The 13717-nt window shown below is 35.9% G+C and overlaps 1 pseudogene; it reads left to right on the forward strand.

Moving 5' to 3' along the window:
- Positions 1-2714: 2714 nt before the first annotated feature.
- LOC129685416 (aminoacyl tRNA synthase complex-interacting multifunctional protein 2-like) lies at positions 2715-3859 on the forward strand (annotated as a pseudogene).
- The last annotated feature ends 9858 nt before the right edge of the window (positions 3860-13717 follow it).

Raw genomic sequence — 13717 nt, forward strand, 5'->3', positions numbered from 1 at the left:
TTGAGATATAACCTAATAAGTATTTGGAGATAAAGTAATATATTAATGCAGGTTATAGATTAAAATACTTGAAGAATTTGAATAGTTCTGCAGTTTTATTCATTCTCTGGTAGAGTTATTTAATGGCTACTATTTAATAGCTATTCCAAACGTGACTTCACACATTCAGAATGGTTAATCTAACTCCATAGCAAATTCTTGGAGATGTATAGACTTCAGTCTGTTTAATTTTGGTTTGTGATTTTTTGCAAGTTATGTATAATACAGTTCATGGTCTTGTTTTATCATTGAGACACAATAAAGATTCAGAATACTTTTGTTCCTTCACTGAATTAAAATATATTGGTTGACACAAAACATAATCTGTCTACCTAAAAGGAAAAATAAAATACAGTTCTCAATACCCTGTCTTATTTTAATACTTTTGTGTTATTACTTGAGGCAGAGATTTCTAAAAGTGCCATTATACCTGAAAGTAAGTGCAATGGAATCTTTCCTATGACTGTGCACCATTTTCAAGAATCCCCTTTTCTGAGTTGCCTAGGATAGAAATGGATAAGCAGGGTGCTCATGAGATGAGGCAGCAGGATGACAGTGAGGTCATTTTATGTGAAGGTATCTGTTGATGATTATGGGAATAAAGATCTAGAAAGTTTCAGAAATGGCTACAGATTCTTTCTTCTTCTTTTCTAGTTCGCATTAGGGATTTGCTGGCCCAAAGAACCTCTTGCTCATTTCATGCTCATTCTCTACATATCCACTTAGTCTCCTCAGACCCAGACACCCAGCTCCTCTGCAGGTAACTTGACCTTTCATCTTGCTAGCTGTGGGTCCTTTGAACATCCTCCTGGCTCAGGGAGTCATGCTTGCCTAAATTTCTCTTGTATATTATGACAAATTTCTTTTCCTCTAAGAACCTTCTTATGAGATTTTGTAATGCTTCCTTATCTGAGGATGAATATCGCCTGTCCCCAAAATAATTTCTCTCCAACATATTTGTTGGAAAATAGAAAGAGACAAATATAGAAAGATTTAAAACTGGCTATTAGTTCATCAGAACAGTTCAGAGTAAGCCTTTTGAATGTCAGCATAACCTTTGGGATTCTTATCAAAGCTAATAAAATTGATTAGTGATATTAATATTGTCCTTAAATATTAGGTTAATAGCACATATGTGTCATTATTAGGAAGTTGTTATGAAAATTCAACTAAGTTATTTGCACAGTTTTTATCCTATTAACTTTGTGACACTCTATTGAATTCACCTTTGTCTATTCACCTTCATTGTCAAATATTTATATTCTTTTAACAAATTCCCTCGACAAACATCAGTGTGATAGAATGAACAAAGCATAAATTAATTAGTTTTTCTCCATACTGCAATATAAATGTTGATTTCTGAAAACCATAAATCTAATTATGAAAGAAGTTTATGTTTTTTTTTTCAATTAGATATTGCATCAAGTTCTATACCTAAACTGTGCATTTTAAGGCACTGACAGTATTTTCAACATTTTTCAGACAGTGGAGATGATGGTACTTTCACCCTGCTATGTTTAAGACTATATGAATTTAGACCACTTTTAATATCCCTATAGATAACACTATGGACAAGTTATGCATGCTGTAATGTAACTGTATCTCAAGGGAGAGAAAGGGTGTACAGGCAGAATATCTTCACCCATGCATTCCAATCCCAAATCCATCTGAGATTAGGTTGACTTTGGGCAGGTTTTTATTAAAAAATACTATAGCAAAATTCATGGGAAATCTGGCCCAACTAAAAATACTATAGTCAACTTTAAGTATTAAGATGGAAAAGCTGACTCTAAAACCCAACACCTATCTATAAATTTGAATGCGATTGAGTAATTTCAATTAAGTGACAGACACAAAATATTGGTATAAGTAAAATGAGCTACTTACTTTTTAAAACAAAGGCTCTTCTGTTTGTATTAACATATTGACAAAAACTGAAATCGGGCAATAAGGTATCAACCTAGGGCTGTCAAACACAACAGAAGATTATCACCCTGTGAAGACAGAGCATTAAAAAGTAAATAACTGATACCAACTTTGAAATGTAATGTACTTTCATAGAGATGCACACAAAAAAAAGTGAATCAGCCTTAAAACTAGATCTAGCTAAAATTCAGACAATTAGAAAAATATTTGGACCAAAGCTGTGTGTTCATAGAATTATGAAATAAGTAGATCCACCTGGAATTCTGTATCTTTTAAAAATACTCCTTAAAATGTATAACGTTAATTTTATAACACAGAATAGTGACATAAATATTCAGAAAAATATGATCAAGAATTATATCAAAATTTATCATAAATGAATAGGTATATTTGATTTGTAAAATATTTATTTAAAGTGTCTGTGTGTGTGTGTGTGTGTGTGTGTGTGTATTGTGAACATTCACATTTGAATAAAAGTACCTCATGGGCCTAGAGAGTGGCAGATGTTCTGGAGATGTGGTTATGGGTTGTGAACCACGAAGATGCCATCTGCAAGATCAATATCTGCTCTGACCATTGATTCATCTTTCCAGACTCTGAATAGAGATGTTTGGAAACAAACCAAAACAAAGCAAAACAAATAAAAACACTAGAGCACCAGCAGCAAGGTCAGAATAAAAGGTGGACTTGGGGCGGCCTCTGACTGCTCTCGTACCTCTTCCACTACCTTCCTTCCTCTGGTTCCCACCATGTTGATGTACCAAGTAAAGCCATATCATTGAGACAGTGTACCTTTGAGTGTGGAGGTTCCAACCTGCATATACCGGCTCCCCAACGTGAACAGCAAGACCACCATTCCCGCAACATGTGTCACCTGCAGGAGACATCTGAACCATCTTTGCAAGCCCTTGGATCCTACCAAAATGATATTTTAAAGCGCTTGTATGAGTTGAAGGCATCAGTGGATAATAGCATCAAAGAGCAAAATGAATAAAGTGTAATTAATAATAAAAAAATAGTAAAAAAAAATGATTCACGTTCCAGATGCGAATTTGGGCATAACCAACATTTTTCAAGCCGATAAGCTCAAGACTTTAACCATAAATTCACTGGACTTGAATTCCGTGTTCAGAAAGGATTATGGGGCTCTGAAAGACATCATAATCAATGCAAACCCAGCATCCCCATCCCTCTTGCTTCTGTTGCACAGGCTGCTCCGTGAACACTAGAGTCCTGTTCACTGTGCACACCTGTTAGTTAGTCAGCTAGAATGTACCTTAGAATCTTCTCAAGTGCTTTGGAGAACAGGCTGTAAAACAGTCCCACCACGAATATCAGCTGGGCTTCACTTTGATTTGGAAGGATATGCCCAAGACACACATGAATTTCAGTGTGTGGACAATGTGCCGCATGAAAGGAGAAGGGAACATGGCATGCTTCCTGTTCTCTCTGTTTGGCCAGAAGCATCACACTGTCAATTTAACCATCGTTGATACCTGAGTGGATATAGCCACGTTTCAGCTGAGAGAAGGGAGCAGTAAAGAAAAAGCAGCTGCTTTCTGCTCCATGGACTGCTCTGGGGAAGAGGCCCTGGCTGGTTAGAAATGGGCTCACTGTGGTGGAAGTGGTGTTGTGGTCTGTACTCCAGCAGAGTGGGGTGGCAGCAGGGCGGCACCCCACTTCTGTGCAGCAGAAGCCTAAGTCCTGTGAGAACCTGGTCCCCCTTCAGCACTGCCTTCCACCCCCTGAAGTGAATTCTAGCATCTTGTATTGCAGGGCTCAATGTAAGGATGGTACTGCTTCCGGTTTGCCATCAGGAAAGGGACTTGTTCTAGCTAGAATCACAGCCTTTTCACTAAGCCAGTCGTCAGGCATCAATAATAGCACCAGATAACAACAACAACAAAAATCAAAAGAAAAAAATGTTATAAGCTTACAAATAAGAGAAACTACTCTATATGAAAAATTATATATAAATAAATGTTCCACAGTTAAGCTTTCCCTACAAAGGGGACAGAGACCAGGAAACAATATTAAGTAATATGGATGGTGGAATAGACAAATATAATATTAATTTAGTTGCTTGTCCAGAGAGATAGAATAAAACAGATGAATAGAAAAAAAAGTGATTAAAAAATCCCCATATGTGACAAATGTAAACAATAAAAACTATTTAAATCTGTATTAGGAGAAAAATGAGAAATAATTTGGACCTCATACATTGAAGGTTCAGAGAATAAAAGTGAATCAGCCTTGAAAATAGATATAGAGAAAACCCAGACAAAAAAAATCTTCCGAAAACAGATAATTAAAAATAGATTGAGACCATAGGGGTGTGTTCATAGCATTAAGAGAAATGTAGTTCCACCTGGAATTCTTTATCTTCTAAAAGTACTTCTTAAATATAGTAAAAAAATATAAATAAGATCCAATTTTGTAACACTAAGCTGATCCTCATAAGGCAGGATGACAGTAGCTGGGGAAAATACACATGAGTAGAAATGTACTTCTTTTACAAACCTACAAAATTTATTTCAAGAGCAATAGTACCTAAGATCTTAAATATTCACAAACACACTTGCCTACCAATGAGCATATCCATTTGCTTAGCAATTTTAGATGCTCACCAAATACGAAGACAGCAAATATTTATAAGAATGTTGATAATTAAAAAAAAAACCCACTGAACACATGCTAATAAGAAGTCATCAGAGAATAGTTAGTTCAATTGTGATGTGTCTCGAGAGACTATTACATGAGTGAAAATAATTGAACTACAAAGCATGAAACAAGACAGATTGGTAAAATATGCTATTGATGGAGAAATGCACGGACCAAAAAACTAAGTACAATTTAATACTTTTATAAATACGTAACAAACATATTTCTACATTGTATTTTTATATTTAAATATGAATCCTCAATCCAACTGAAAACCAAGAACAGAAGAAAAAAAAAAAAAACCAAACAGACTAAATACAAAACACAGTACACTTTTTCTGGAGGAAAAAAAAAAGAAAGAAAGAAAAAGTATAGGAGAAGACATGAGGAAAAAGGTCAATGTTCAGGTAGCACATTTTTCTTTGAATGACTTTTAGGTTTACATTTGTTTATCCAGTTATTAATTAAAGTAATAAAACTGAAATAGAACAGGATTTAATTGTATAAGTAAATCCATAAATATTTAAATTTAATTTTCTCTAAGTTCTTACTCTTAGAAATCTTCTTGGCCTTGTTGGTATGAACTTACAGTCCATTCTATTACCCAGTTCTTTCCCTAGCAACCCTTTAAAGTTTATTGCAGGATTTCGTTCTGTGTCACAGTGGTTCCCTGCTACTGCATCACACATTCTATCGGAAAATCAAGAGAGCGTTAGTTTTTTAAAATACCATAGACAGCCTTCATGTACAATAAAATTTTACAGGAAAGAAAATGGTTTTCACCAGATGCAGTCTCCCTGTCTGTAGGTGGTTGTGGCTATGCATGTTCGGACTCAAGAGAAATCATGTGGGAGCATTTTAGAATTCTCAAGGATCTTCACTATGTACAGCTCATGTTTTATAGAATGAGGTCTTTATCTTCTTTATGCATAACTATGGACTAAACCAGTGTTTGGGTACATTACTATTTTTACTGAGACAGAACATGGCAAAAGAAGGCTCTAAAAGTGGGTAAGTGATTTTTGGCTAAATAAATTTGAAGTTTACTCTTGTCTTAAAGTTGATGTTGGATCCAGTACTGAGAAGTTATGGAATTGGTTCTATTTTGGAATAAGTTTTGGTCTCACTGACTTTCCAGGAAAAAAAAAAGTGGTATTTTGAATACACATACCTTTTGTTTTTATATTACAAAAATGAAATTACAGCAATGAATATGTGACGAGACTTTCTTGTAAGTAATCCATGATAAAATGAGAACCAAATAGTCATAGTTTTAGATAATATCAAAAAGTGCTATATCCATATCTCTCTCTCTCTCTCTTAGTTCCAGACAAGGTTTCTCTGTGTAGCCTTGGCTATCCTGGACTCACTTTGTAGACCAGGCTGGCCTCAAACTCAGAGTGATTCTCCTGCCTCTGCCTCCCTGAGTTCTGGGATTATAGGCCTGTGCCAAGGAGCCTGGCTTTGATTCCCCTGCCTTCCCCTGGTGATGCTACATTGTGGCAGGTTGATACTTAAAACTACCTACTTCTCCTTCCCTCCCTTCCCCTCAATGTTCTCTCTTATTTAGAAACCTTCCTTTTCATTTCCTTGTTATAGGGTGATTAAACATAAATGTCTTCATTGAGCAGCAAGTCTATAAAACTGTGAGCCTAGGTCACTCGATCGGCAACTCAAATTGAGTGACACCTGGATTGACAGAAATGGAGTAAAATTCAGTTATTTAACATATGAATGTATGCAGGAAAATAGCTACTCCAGTAACCACAAAGGTGGAGGTTATGCATTAGTAAAGTAGGCTAGACTCTTGCTGTAAATCATATAGGCAGAAGATGAAATGTGTTTAGAACTTATTTACCTATTAGTAAAATAATCAATTTACTATTTTGTTTTCCAAATGTTTTTTTATATATTTATTTTTATTTTATGTACATTGGTGTTTTTGTCTGCATGTGTGAGGGGGTCGGATTCCCTGGAACAGGAGTTATAGACAGTTGTGAGCTGCCATGTGGGTACAGGGAATTGAACCCAGGTCCTTTAGGAAGAGCTGACAGTGCTCTTAAACACTGAGCCATCTCTCCAGCCCTCCAAATGTTTTATAGTTGTATTATTGCTTATATGACCCAAGTCTATGAAGGATAAGAAATAAACAATAGCTTACATATGTTCTCAATTGGAACAATATCCTTAGGTTTAATTTTTCATAAAATATAAGCTTATTTAGATCCAATTACATGTAATAGCTTTCAAATAAAACTTCACATTGATAAATATCATCAAAGCATCTGGTTGTCATTTTCCCCCTCATGTTTATAATTGGAACAAAAGAGTCCTGATAGAATAATTGGAAGATCGTAAGTTGTTTTGTTTTGTTTTTATAGTGTAAACAAGAGTTTATTGCATCCTCAAGAGGTGAGAGTAGGCACTGGCTACTGGGACCATTACAGAACAAAACACTCCCGGAATGAGAGTGGACAATGATCAAACAAACTACTGTTTAGGTCATGGGTATATACGATTTTCTCAGGTTCTTAGAACAGACAGCTTTCCTGAAGATGACTTTTAAAGCAAAGTGAAATATTAAGTAAAGAGTGTTTCCTGTTGTGGTTTAAGTCAAACTATAGGACAACAACAAACAGCAAAAGCAATGATTCTCTTTGGATTGTATATGTTCCCTTCATGGGTGAAAAAAAAACCAAACAAACAACTAATATGCAGAGTAAAAGCTTCAGGGGTTAGGGTAAGGGAAGGGACTGGGCTTAATTCCTGTCCTCGTTTCTTAAAATATTGGGATTCTGAGACATGTTAAACACTGTGTCGCTTGTGTCCATCTGTCAGAAAGGGGAATGACATCCATTCTCCTCCCAGGGCTTCAGCGATTTTGCAAAGAAGAATATTGACTGAACTAAGAATAAGTGACTGCACCGCAAGCAATGCTGGGAAATAGTGGTAACAAGCACACGGTTTTGAGCCAGAGGACCTCTGCTTGAATCTTGGCATCAGCACTTACCAGATGTGTGGCCCTTGGCAATTTGCTTAGATTTTCTTTGGCATAGTTTCTTAAAACCATGAAATTAGCAAGAGTGATAATTTCATCTATTTCATGAGGATTAATATTTTTAAACTGCTTAAACCAGTGTTCAGAAATCTTACACATACGAGCCCAGTAAGTTATCTGTTAATAAAGTAAATACATGGAGTAAATACATTTTACTATTCATGAAACCAGGATTATACATTTTGTATATTTCTGCAATTCTTGGGGCCAATAGTTCAGGTGGTTTTGCTCATGGCATGAGTTCCTACACAGAATATCAAATCATTCCGATAGTACTTTCTGGGAAATAAAAGGAAGAAGTTTCTGCAAAGCTGGAACCAAAGGCTGAGCCCTAGCTGTGAATAATCGCAGCTGGCTCCCTTTAAAAGGTTAGAGGATTAGAATGTTAATAATTTTGTATTTCTTAAGCAAATATGTTCAAACATGCAATGAACAGCTGTTTCCATGGAAGAGTGAGCTACTGACAAGCCTCGTCCTTTTAAAGGAAAGATATTTTTGATCACTTAAGGCTGCAAAATGTAGTTTTAAAATGTCTTTTAATGACAGGAAACATAAAATTTTCAGATCTTTAACTCAGAAAATGGTTTTCATAATTTTCTCAAGCTTGAGAAGAATAGACAGAAAGATGAAGTTAAAGCCTAGGATTACCAATTGTTATGATTTAAAAGGCAATTGGTGAGGAAAAAAAAAAAGGTTGATAGTGTGTTAGATGTGAGGTCAACACATGTAGTAAAAATATTGGTTTTCTTGAAATGGAATTTCTCAGAACATCTTTCATTATCATCCTACCATTGCATTGTATGATATCATAACGAAGGGAAGGGTGTGGTCTCAGATTTATTTTGGCCAATGGTGGTAGTGCAGTTAATCCATTGTCTTTAGAATTGTGTTTACAAAGAACTTCATGGGCAATACACAGTGAAGCTAAATTGTTTACCTTTCCTGGATGCAAAATCAAAACCAAAAAAAAAAAAAAAAACAAAACCCAAAAGCAAACAAATGAAAGAATAGGCAGAGGACAACATCTAGACCCTTTAACATCTTAGTCCAATGTGAGAAGAATTTCTTCCTTGAGTTTCTCCTTTCCAAAAGCTCCTGCACTGTTCAATAGTACAGCAAACCAAGACCAAATCCTTTAACACACACCTTTTGGGGGACATTCAAGTTGCTAACTACAGCTGAACTATCCTTGGTTTTAATTTTAGCTTTCAGAAGACTATTTTTGCTTTTATTTTTAAAATCTGTAAAGTCTGCATTTTCTAGAGTTTGTAGTTTAGATACATTTTATTATTTCACATAATGTTTTATTAAGCTGACATGGATGACAGCGCCCTACACAAAGGGGAAACAGTATAACTTCCTCATGCCTCAGGCTTATCATTTATAGAATGTTGATTGTTAAACAAATACCTTCATGTAGGGTGACAAACCCTGAGTTAATTTAATCTGGAAAATATTTAGAACAACTAATATATGCAACAGTTTTATTGAGTTTTAAATTAAAATTAGATTAATATTTTACCTTTGGCATCATCAAAAAACAGATTTAACTTATGAAACCAATTAGAAGTAGAAATTGGACAAACAAACTATAAAGGTAAAGAAGTGGCTGGAAACCAAGTCGTGTTATTTACTTGATGCTGAGAGGGTTTCTTTCGTCCATATTTTCTCTTTTATTGTTATCATTCTTTGCATACTGTATTCAACAAAGTTTACCCGCTTTCATAGGTAGGCTTTCTGATAAAATTTGAAACTTCATTCTGAGATGATTTCATTAGCCTAGATCTAAAAACAAGATATGTGATCTGTGGTGTTGAGACAGGTAAATCACATAGCAGACAGAGGCAGACGTTGAAGTTAGTGATAATTATGGAATAGAGTTTGTAGGTCAAACAAATATGCACAGCTGTCTGACACAATTAGATACTAAGATAGCCCTTCAAGGGTCATGCAGGTTTTCAGCTTTATGATTTAAACTTTCTAGACATATGAAAATAAATTACAAGTGAATTGATTGTTTTGAATATTTTCTAGGCTATTTCAATCAAATGAATACTCATAGTATGTCTATGCAATGGTTTAGATACCATGAAACTTGAAGCCTCATTAAAGTAACAAATGAAAAATAAATTTTCTGAAGCAAAAAAACTGATTTCCATGTCCAGATAAGAATAAATAAATACAATTCCTGAGATGTCATGACTTTCTATAAATATCCCAATGTCATTGATCCAGTAGAGCCAGAGGGATGTAGATTGTGTCTCCTAAAATTTTGAATTGTTCTGCATAAAATAGCTCCTGTGAAAGAAATATAGAAAAAAATGCAGCTGAAAACTACTTGATATATTTTGCATCAACTGAACATGTTTACTCTTGTTTTGGTGAAAAGATTTTACACTGTGTGAAAACAAGATACTGTGAAAGTTCAAAATGGTAATATCTTAGAAATACATTGCCGGATAGCGTTGAAAAAGACTTCCAAGTAACAGAAATGCTCAGTGTAAAATGTGGAGAAGCATCATTCCTCTAATTATTATACCCTGGGCATTAAACATCACAGTATAGAAATTGTATTTAGTGTCACAACAAAATCAGAGAGTTATTTTTAAATTTAATCATTAATGTTCTACATAGATGTATCAAAACCTATTAAAATCAAATAGTTTGGGAATCAGCCACCTTAACTGCTGACCTAATAGATTTGGCTTTCAACACACATATCAAATACCATCATAACAGCAGCCACGCTTTTGTGGTCTTGTATACACAGAATGATTTGCTTCTGAGTGGAATGAGATGTGGTACAGAATTTATGGAATATGAAAGACTTTTGGAATACTATAATTTGGACAGAGTATCGGTACTCAATAAAAGTATATTTGGGCAATATTTCATATGAATTCTTATGTAAATTGCATTGTAATAAATATAATTAATATAAATTCATCAAGATGCATTTTCTTATACATTCATGAAAATACTATATAGTTACGAACATAAAAAAATAACTTATAAATATATGAACTAATTTGCTCATTCTTTGGTGAGTTGTTTTCTTTTTGTTTCTGGAATAATTTTTCTATTAATATTATTATTTATCATTTATTTGATTTGTATCCCAGTTGTAGCCCTCTCCTTCATCTCCTCCAGTTCCCACCCTCCCTCCCTTTTCCTCCATTATCTCTCATCCCTAGCCCACAGATTAGGGAAATCTTCTTCCTCTACTGTCTGACCCTAGCCTATCAGGTCCCATCAGGACTGCCTGGATCCTCTTCCTCTGTAGGATGGCTAGGTTGCCCACCAGAGAGAAGTGATCAAGGAGTAGGCAATTGAGTTTATGTCAGAGACTGTCTCTTCTCCACTTACTAGGCAACCCACATGGAGACTGTCTATGGGCTGCATCTGAGCAGGGTGTCTATGTCCTCTCTATGCATGATCTTTGGTTGATGCATCAGTCTCTGCAGGACCCCCTGGGCCCAGCATTTTTTGGTTTTGTTGCTCTTCTTGTATGGTTTCTGTCCCCTCCTGGTCCTTCTATATCCCCCTTCTTCCATAACATACCCTGCACTCTGTCCAAAGTTTAGTTGTGAATCTCTGAATCTGCTTCAATCCTTCGCTGGATGGAATCTTCCAGATGACATCTGTGGTAGGCTCCCATTCTGTTCTGTTTCTTCTACTGCTTCTATTGTCTATCCTGTTTTGCCTTCCAAATGAGGTATAAGCATCTTCCTTAGGGTCCTTCTTATTGTTTAGCTTCTTTAGGTCTGTAGATTTTAGTATGTTTATCCTATATTACCTGGCTAATATCCACTTGTAAGTGAATATACACCATGTATCTTTCTGCACCTGGGATAACTCACTCAGGGTGATCTTTTCTAGTTCCATCCATTTGCCTACAAATTTCATGATTTTAATAGCTAAGTAGTGCTCCATTATGTAAATGTACCACAATTTCTGTATCCATTCTTCAGTTGAGGGACATACAGGTTGTTTCCAGATTCTGGCTATTATGAGTAAAGCTGTTATGAACTTAGTTGAACAAAAGTTCTGTTGTATGGTTGAGCATCTTTCAGATATATGCCGAGGAGTGGTTAGATTTGGGTCTTGAGATATCATAATTCCCAGTTTTTTGAGAAAGCACCAGATTGATTCCAAAGTGGTTGTACAAGTTTTCATTTCCACCAGGAATGGAAGATCAACAATGGAGGAGGGTTCTCCTTTCTCCACATCCTCTCCAGCATGTGTTGTAACTTGAGTTTTTGATCTTAGCCATTCTGATAAGTGTGATATGGAGTCTCAGAGTTGTTTTCATTTGCATTTCCCTGATGACTAAGGATGTTGAGAATTTCTTTAATTATTACTCCACCATTCAATATTCCTATGTTGTCAATTCTTGGTTTATCGCAGTACCCCATTTTTTTTAATTGTACTGTTTGATTTGTTGGTATTTAATTTTTAAATGTTATTTAATTTTTTTTAAATTACACTTTATTTACTTTGTATCCCCCCTGTAGTTCCCTCTGTCCTCCTCTCTAAATCCCTCCCTTCCTCCTCCTTCTCTACGCATGCTCCTCCTAAGTCTACTGGTAGGGGAGGTCTTCTTTTCCTTACTTCTAATCCTAGTCTGTTAGGTCTCATCAGGAGTGGTTGCATTGTCTTCCTCTGTGGCCTGGTAAGGCTGCTCCCCGCTCAGGGAGAGGTAATCAAAGAGCAGGCCAATCAGTTCATGTCAGAGATAGTCCCTGTTCCCATTACTATTGAACTCACTAGGAAACTGAACTGTCTTGGGCTACATCTGTGCAGGGGTTCTGGGTTATCTCCATGCGTGCTACTTGTTTGGAGTAACAGTCTCAGGGAAGACCCCTGTGCTCAGATTTTTTGGTTTTGTTGGTGTTTAATTTTTTAAGTTCTCTGTATATTTTGGATAGTAGCTCTATCTGATGTAGGGTTGGTGAAGATGATTTCCAAGTCTGTAGGCTGTTGTTTTGTTCTGCTGAAAGTATCCTTTGCTTTACAGAAACTTTTCAGTTTCAGGAGGTCTTATTCATTGATTGTTGAGCTTAGAGTCTGTTCTGTTGATGTTCTTCTTTTCAGGAAGTTTTCTCCAGTACCAATGAGCTCAATTCCCCAATTTTCTTCTAATGGATTTAGTGTGTCTAGTTTTATGTTGAAGTCTTTGATCCACTTGGACTTTAATTTTGTGGAGGGTGATAAATATTGATCTACTTGCATTTTTCTACATGTAGACATCCAGTTAGAAAAGCACCATTTGTTGAAAACGCTGTCTTTTTTTCATTGTATAGTTTGGAATTTTTTTGGTTAAAAAAATCAGGTGTCCTTAATACCTATGGTTTATTTTTGAGTCTTTGATTGAATTGCATTCATCTTTCAGTTTGTTTCTATGACAGTACCATGACGTTTTTATTACTGTTGCTCTATAGTACTGTTGCTCCTTAGGAATGGAGATAACTCCAGAAGATTTTTTATTGTACTAGATGGGTTTTTTTTACAATTTTTATTTTTTTAATCAAATCACAGCTTATTTACTTTGTATCCCAGCTGTAGCCCACTCCCTGATTCCCTTCCAATCCCATCCTCCCTCCCTCATCTCCTCCCCGCCCCTTTCCAAGTCCACTGATAGGGGAGGTACTCCTCCCCTTCCATCTGACCATAGCTTATCAGGTTTCTTCAGGAATGGTTGCAATGTGTTCCACTATGGCCTAGCAAGGCTTCTCCTCCATCTGGGGTGGTGGTGGTCCAAGAGCCAGCCATTGAGTTCATGTCAGAAATGGTCCATGTTCCCCTTACTAGGGAACCCACTTGGATACTGAACTACCATGGGCCACATCTCTAAGTTATATCCATACATGGTTATGGTTGGACAAACAGTATCATAGAAGACTTCTGTGCACTGATACATTTGGTCTTGTGGAGCTCCTGTCCTCTCCAGGTCATACTAACTTCCCTTCTTTCATATGATTTCTGAAGGTTTAGTTATGAGTCTCAACATCTGCTTTGATACATTGTTAAGTA

Source organism: Psammomys obesus, unplaced genomic scaffold (genome assembly GCF_907164565.1).
Source record: "Psammomys obesus unplaced genomic scaffold, mPsaObe1.curated_primary_1811, whole genome shotgun sequence".
In the NCBI taxonomy this organism is placed as follows: Eukaryota; Metazoa; Chordata; class Mammalia; order Rodentia; family Muridae; genus Psammomys; species Psammomys obesus.